Source organism: Musca domestica, unplaced genomic scaffold (assembly GCF_030504385.1).
Source record: "Musca domestica strain aabys unplaced genomic scaffold, Musca_domestica.polishedcontigs.V.1.1 36, whole genome shotgun sequence".
Lineage (NCBI taxonomy): Eukaryota > Metazoa > Arthropoda > Insecta > Diptera > Muscidae > Musca > Musca domestica.
The window spans coordinates 3,017,133-3,023,132 of NW_026712318.1; the positions used below are offsets into that span (position 1 = coordinate 3,017,133).

Here is a 6,000-nt window from a genome sequence, read left to right on the forward strand (position 1 = left end):
AAATCATACTATATTAACATAACCCACCCCATTATCATTTATTTCAGGGGTCCTGGCCATTCGGATTATTAGAATAGTTACCAATTTTAAGGGAATAATAGCTAATAAATATTTTAACCCTTTGTGGGGGAGGTGTCAGAAGTAGAGGGCCAAAAATTGTGTGGAAGATGCCAGAAGAAGTTGGCCGATATCTAGCATCTTCATACCAGATCTTGCGATGGTAGAAATATTGTGATGTACGAAATTTAGAGATATTCGGATTTTTATATTACCTTTTTTTAAAGTCGAATAAAGATATATATGGGAGCTATATCAAAACCCGAACCGATCTCAATAAAATTTGGCATAGATATTTCTGAGCTGTATTTGATATATTGCCCTGAATATCGTTGTTACGGAGTGCATATTATAGCTGTGGGTAACAAATATAACAAATCGGATGGACAGTATATATGGGAGCTATAGCTATATCTGAACCGATCTCCACCAAATTTGACATACTAGCTTCTAGACTCAATTCGGTCGTAAGTGCCAAATTCCATCCCATTTGGACAAATATTAGACATTTGGTGCACAATAAAAGCAAATCGGACAAAGATATATATGGGAGCTATATCTAAATTTTTACCGATTATCTCCAATTTCCATTGGGTTCGGCCTTGGGCCAAACAAATGATTTGTGCAAAATTTCATCTGGATAGGGCAATAAATGCGAACTGTACTGTGTTTACAAAAATACATGGACAGACGGACGGACATGCATAAATCGACTCAGAATGTGATTCTATGCAGATCATCAAAAGGAACTATGGGTCTATCTCGTTTCCTTTTGCCTGTTACAAACAAATGCACAAAGACATAATACCCCGACCACCTTGTGGTGTAGGGTATAAATAGTGGGATGTGCAAAGTTGGCGCAAAAGCTATGTGCTAAATCGACTTCAAATGTCCTGAAATGGATTTGGCCCAAATATCCCCCGTTATTTCTTTTCCTTGGTGATTTATAGTGAAATTTGATGAAGAAAGATTTAGTCCTTGAGAGCATTCTTCTAAAGTGTCGCTTTGTAGGAGCATTTTGCATATATTCACATAAAGTACGGCTTTTATCCGAAAATATGTTTTTACGCAATCCAAGTCGATTGGAAAATGCGTTCAAGACCCTCGAAGTAGGTAAAATTAGGAGGTACCCTTATATGGGCGCCACTCCAAAACATTGACCTACATTGACAATTTATGCAAAGAGATTTTTACCCTCTTTTAAAATCAAGATACCAAATAAGGGCAAAATCAATTCAGAAATGGCTAGGACCCCGGAAATAGCTGAAATCAGGGGCACACCTTCATATGAGGATTATACCACAACGTGGGTCTATATTGATAGTTTGCTTCAGGGATGGTTTCATCTTATTAAGAATTCAAATTATTAAAATTTGCCGAAACGAGTATGAAAAATATGGCCACAATGTAAAATTACTTCAAATCTGATTATACCCTTGTATGGGGGGGGGGGCTATACCAAAACGTGGACCGACATGAACTTTATTATGTACAAATTGTTGAACAAGTAACCCATAGGCCTGTATCAAATTTAAAATGTCTATCTTAAGTTTTGCGAAGAATAGAGCAAAATATTTGAGGCTCTTTGTGTATGGTTAAGGCTATATAATGGGTCCTAAAAAAAAGTTTGACCCTGGAACTCAAAACCCTCCCCGAATTTTTATCTACAAGCGAATACTATCACCTCAGGATAACGGAAACATTAGAACCAATTATGACCCACAAATACCAATTTTTAGACAAGTCCGTGAAAAACTGTGACAAAAACCATCAGAATACCGAATATCGGGAGATATCGTTATATGGGGGCTATACCAAAACGTGGACCTATGCATACAATGTTTCGCCACACTAACTAGGACCCATTATGACCTACAAATACCAATTCTCAGATAAATCCGTGAAAAAATGTGGCAAAAATCATCAAAATACCGAATATCGGGATGTACCGCAATATGGGGGCTATACTAAAACGTGGACCTATAAATGTTTCGCCATCAGAGCTAGAACCCACTATGACCAAGAAATACCAATTTTTAGGCAAATCCATGAAAAAATGCGGCATAAATCTTCAAAATACCGAATATCGGAAGGTACCGTTATATGGGGACTATACCAAAAAGTGAGTCGATATATGTCATTTTCAATACCAACCATCCTAGACACAATACAAATTATTCTGAAAAATTTTGACGCTCTACGTCAAGTAATGTGGCCTGCATCGTGATTTCAAGAGACAGACGGACAGACAGACAGACGGATGCTGATCATGAATATATATATATATATTATATATATATATATATATATATTATATATATATATATATATATATATATATATATATATATATATATATATATATATATATATATATATATATATACATATAGGATCTACGACAAATTTAAACATGTTAGAAACGGAATGACAAAGTTAATATACCCTCCTTTCCAAGGTGGAGGGTATAAAAATATAAAACTTATGGCTTTTGACTATCTTGCAATTTTTATACCCTCCACCAAAAAAGGTATGGAGGGTATATTAAGTTCGTCATTCCGTTTGTACCTCATCGAAATAATCATTTTAGACCCAACAAAGTATATATATTCTTGATCAGCGTAAAATTCTAAGACGATTTAGCCCTGTCCGTCTGTCCGTCCGTCCGTGTAATCACGCTACAGTCTAAACGAATTAAGATAGGAAGCTAAAATTTTGCACAGATCTCTCTTTTGTCTACAGGTAGGTCAAGTTCGAAGATGGGCTATATCGGTCCACGATATCGTATAGCCCCCATATAACGGTATCCCCGATATTCGGTATTTTGATGATGTTAGCCACATTTTTCAATGGAATTGTCTGAAAATCCACACAAGTAGTTCCTTGTGGGTACTTTATACCTCGGCAGAGAATTATCTATATAGATCCACAATATCGTATAGCCCCCATATAACGGTACTCCCTGGTATTCGGCATTTTGATGATTTTAGCCATATTTTTCAATGGAATTGTCTTAAAATCCACACAAGTAGTTCCTTGCAAGTAATTTACCCCCTGAGAGAGAATTTTCTATACAGGTCCACGATATCGTACTTCCCCCATATAACGGTACGCCCCGATATTCGGTATTTTGATGATTTTACCCACATTTTTCAACGGAATTGTCTGAAAATTCACACAAGGAGTACCTTGTGGGTACTTTATACCTCGGCAGAGAATTATCTATATAGGTCCCCAATATCGTACAGCCCCCATATAACGGTACCCCCACGGTATTCGGTATTTTGATGATTTTTGCCACATTTTTCAATGGAATTGTCTGAAATTCCACAAAAGGAGTCCCTTGTGGGCATTTTACCTCCTCAAAAAGAATTGTCTATATAGGTCCACGATATCGTATATCCCCCATATAACGGTACCCCCCGATATTCGGTATATTGATGATTTTTGCCACATTTTTCAACGGAATTGTCTAAAAATCCACACAAGGAGTTCCTTGTGGGTACTTTATACCTCGGCAGAGAATTATCTGTATAGGTCCACAATATCGTATAGCCCCCATATAACGGTACCCCCCGATATTCGGTATTTTGATGATTTTAGCCACTTTGTCCAATGGAATTATCTGAAAATCCATACAAGGAGTTCCTTGTGAGTACTTTACACGCAGACATAGATTTGTCTTCATAGGTCCACAATATCGTATATCCCCCCATATATCGGCACCTTCCTATATTAGATATTTTAAAAGAATTTTTATTGGATTTAATTTTTTTTGAAAATTTTCTAATTCGTTTCAAATGGTGGAGGGTATTCAAAGTTCGGCCAGGCCGAACTTACTGCTTTTTTACTTGTTTTTATCTTAAACTGTAGTTCTACGCTTTAGTATAGCAACCATATAAAGCCATCTCGAGATATTCGTTATTTCCAGGATTTTCGCAACCTTATTCATCGGAATTGGGTAAAATTTCATATTTGAAGTTCGTAATGGGTACTACAACCTATGACGGAAAATTGTCTATGCGGGTCCACGTCTTAGTATAGCTCCCATGCAATGGTATCTCCCTTCATTCGGTATTTTAATGATATTAGAGACATTATTAACCGGAATTTTTTCAAATTTCGTACTTGAAGTTCGGAATCGGTACTACAGCCTATGAGAGAATATTACTTATGCAGCACCACGTCTTCGTATAGCACCGGCATAAAGGTTTTTATTTAAGCGGTATTTTTCGATGGCATTTTTTTTTTTTTTTTTTTTTTTTTTGAATGTTTTCAAGTTCCTTCCAAACGGAGGGGGGAACTTTGCTGCCTTTTTACTTGTTATATTTCTATATATTTGTTTAAATGCATAAATGTAATGTATGTAATATTTTGACTATTTCATTTGTATACTATATACAAATATATATGATATTTATATGAATATATACATATGTACAGCATTGCAGTAATGGTTGTGGACGGGGATCAAGAGGGTATATATATTTTCTGATTTTTTCCAATTTCATGTGGCAAATTTTGAGCAAGCATATTTTTCCAATTTGTGGCATTTCTTTTAAATAAGGGTTCCATAAATTTTGGAAGGATACGGATGTGGATATGATGGAGGGGAGTATAGTATAGTATATTAATATAAGGCATCAACTCTAAAAGCTTATATTGGTTATCAATATGTCATATATACATATGTAGGTATGTAAGGCATACAAATATGGTATGGTAATAACGGTAGTAGTAATATTTGATATGACTTTTAGAGGGGGTTGGGGACTCACAATGTCTCTAGGCATAGTCCTTTCATAACTTAACTGTAAATGTATATCAAAAAGCTTGGCAAGTGGCAACATCATCATAAGATGGGCCATGTCGCCCAGATGCGTTTGACGTTAATTAGTTTTATTTTTTTGTGAGAATTTTCTTTGTTTTCCTTTTCAATGGAAATTTATTAAATCTTTTTTCTTTAGTTTTTATTTTTTTTTTTTGCTTCTTTTATAAATTATTGCTAATCTCCGTTAGGTGTATCCATCCGTATCCACAGATCCGTTAATCCAACCATTTTTTAATTCACCCGAATTTAAAGTCATTCACATTGCTTTTTGGGTTTGGTTTTCAAATTTTTGGTTCTCATACAAATACAGTAGATCCTTGAGAACTGTAGATCCTTGAGACACTTTGCTGTTTTAATTTTCCGTTTTTTTTTTGAAATTTAATTGAAAATTAATTAATTATTTGTTATTGTTTCTGAAACATTCGGAGCTGTATGTGTGGGGGGAGTATGAGCTCTCAACAAATGGCCGTTTGTTGTTGTTGTTCTTCTTCTTGTTGTTGTTTTTGGCAGTATTTCTTTGATGTTTATTTTTTTTGTTTTTATGGCTTTTTGTTATTCTTCTCTGAGTAACTTTGTGTGTGTGTTTGTGTGAGTTTGCGTTTTTGCGCCTTGATTAAAACAACAAAACAATTTCTTTTTTTTATTTTTTCTTCCTCTTCTTTTTTGTCTCCAGCTATCCTATTTGGCTTGAGGCTCAACTTACTGAACTTTTACAGGGTGTATCACTTATTTATCATACCGACAAAATATTACACGCCGAAAGTGTAGCCACGACCGGCTACTTCTTGTTCACGTACGCGTTTTCTGTAGACTGATTTGAATTTTCCATCTTGAGTCGTTTTCAAGCGGCCAACAACAGGCAACGCTGTTAACAAGGATGCGAGAGCAAATTTTCCCAACTGCACAAACTCCTTCCTTGTGCGCTCTCCGGCGCTGTTACTGGACTTGTGGTTGTGGGTGAGTTGTTGTTGTTGTCATTTCTGTTTACGTGTGTTATGTTTATGCTTGAGTGGTGTGGGTGGGTGGTAAACCGCTTGTAACAGGGATGGAACTTTGTAGTTTAGGGGTACGTTTTGACACGTTACGAATTGAGGGCAGTCATAGGAATTTTT

General features: G+C 35.8%; 1 protein-coding gene across 1 annotated transcript in view; it reads right to left on the minus strand.

Annotated features, from left to right (window-relative positions):
• The window catches only part of LOC101890782 (uncharacterized), a 51,828-nt gene extending 46,120 nt beyond the window's left edge, over positions 1-5,708 (minus strand). The window contains exon 1 of the mRNA XM_059126050.1: positions 4,836-5,708. The gene's annotated coding sequence lies outside the window, so the exon portion shown is untranslated. The remainder of the gene's footprint in view (positions 1-4,835) is intronic.
• Between the last annotated feature and the right edge of the window lie 292 nt (positions 5,709-6,000).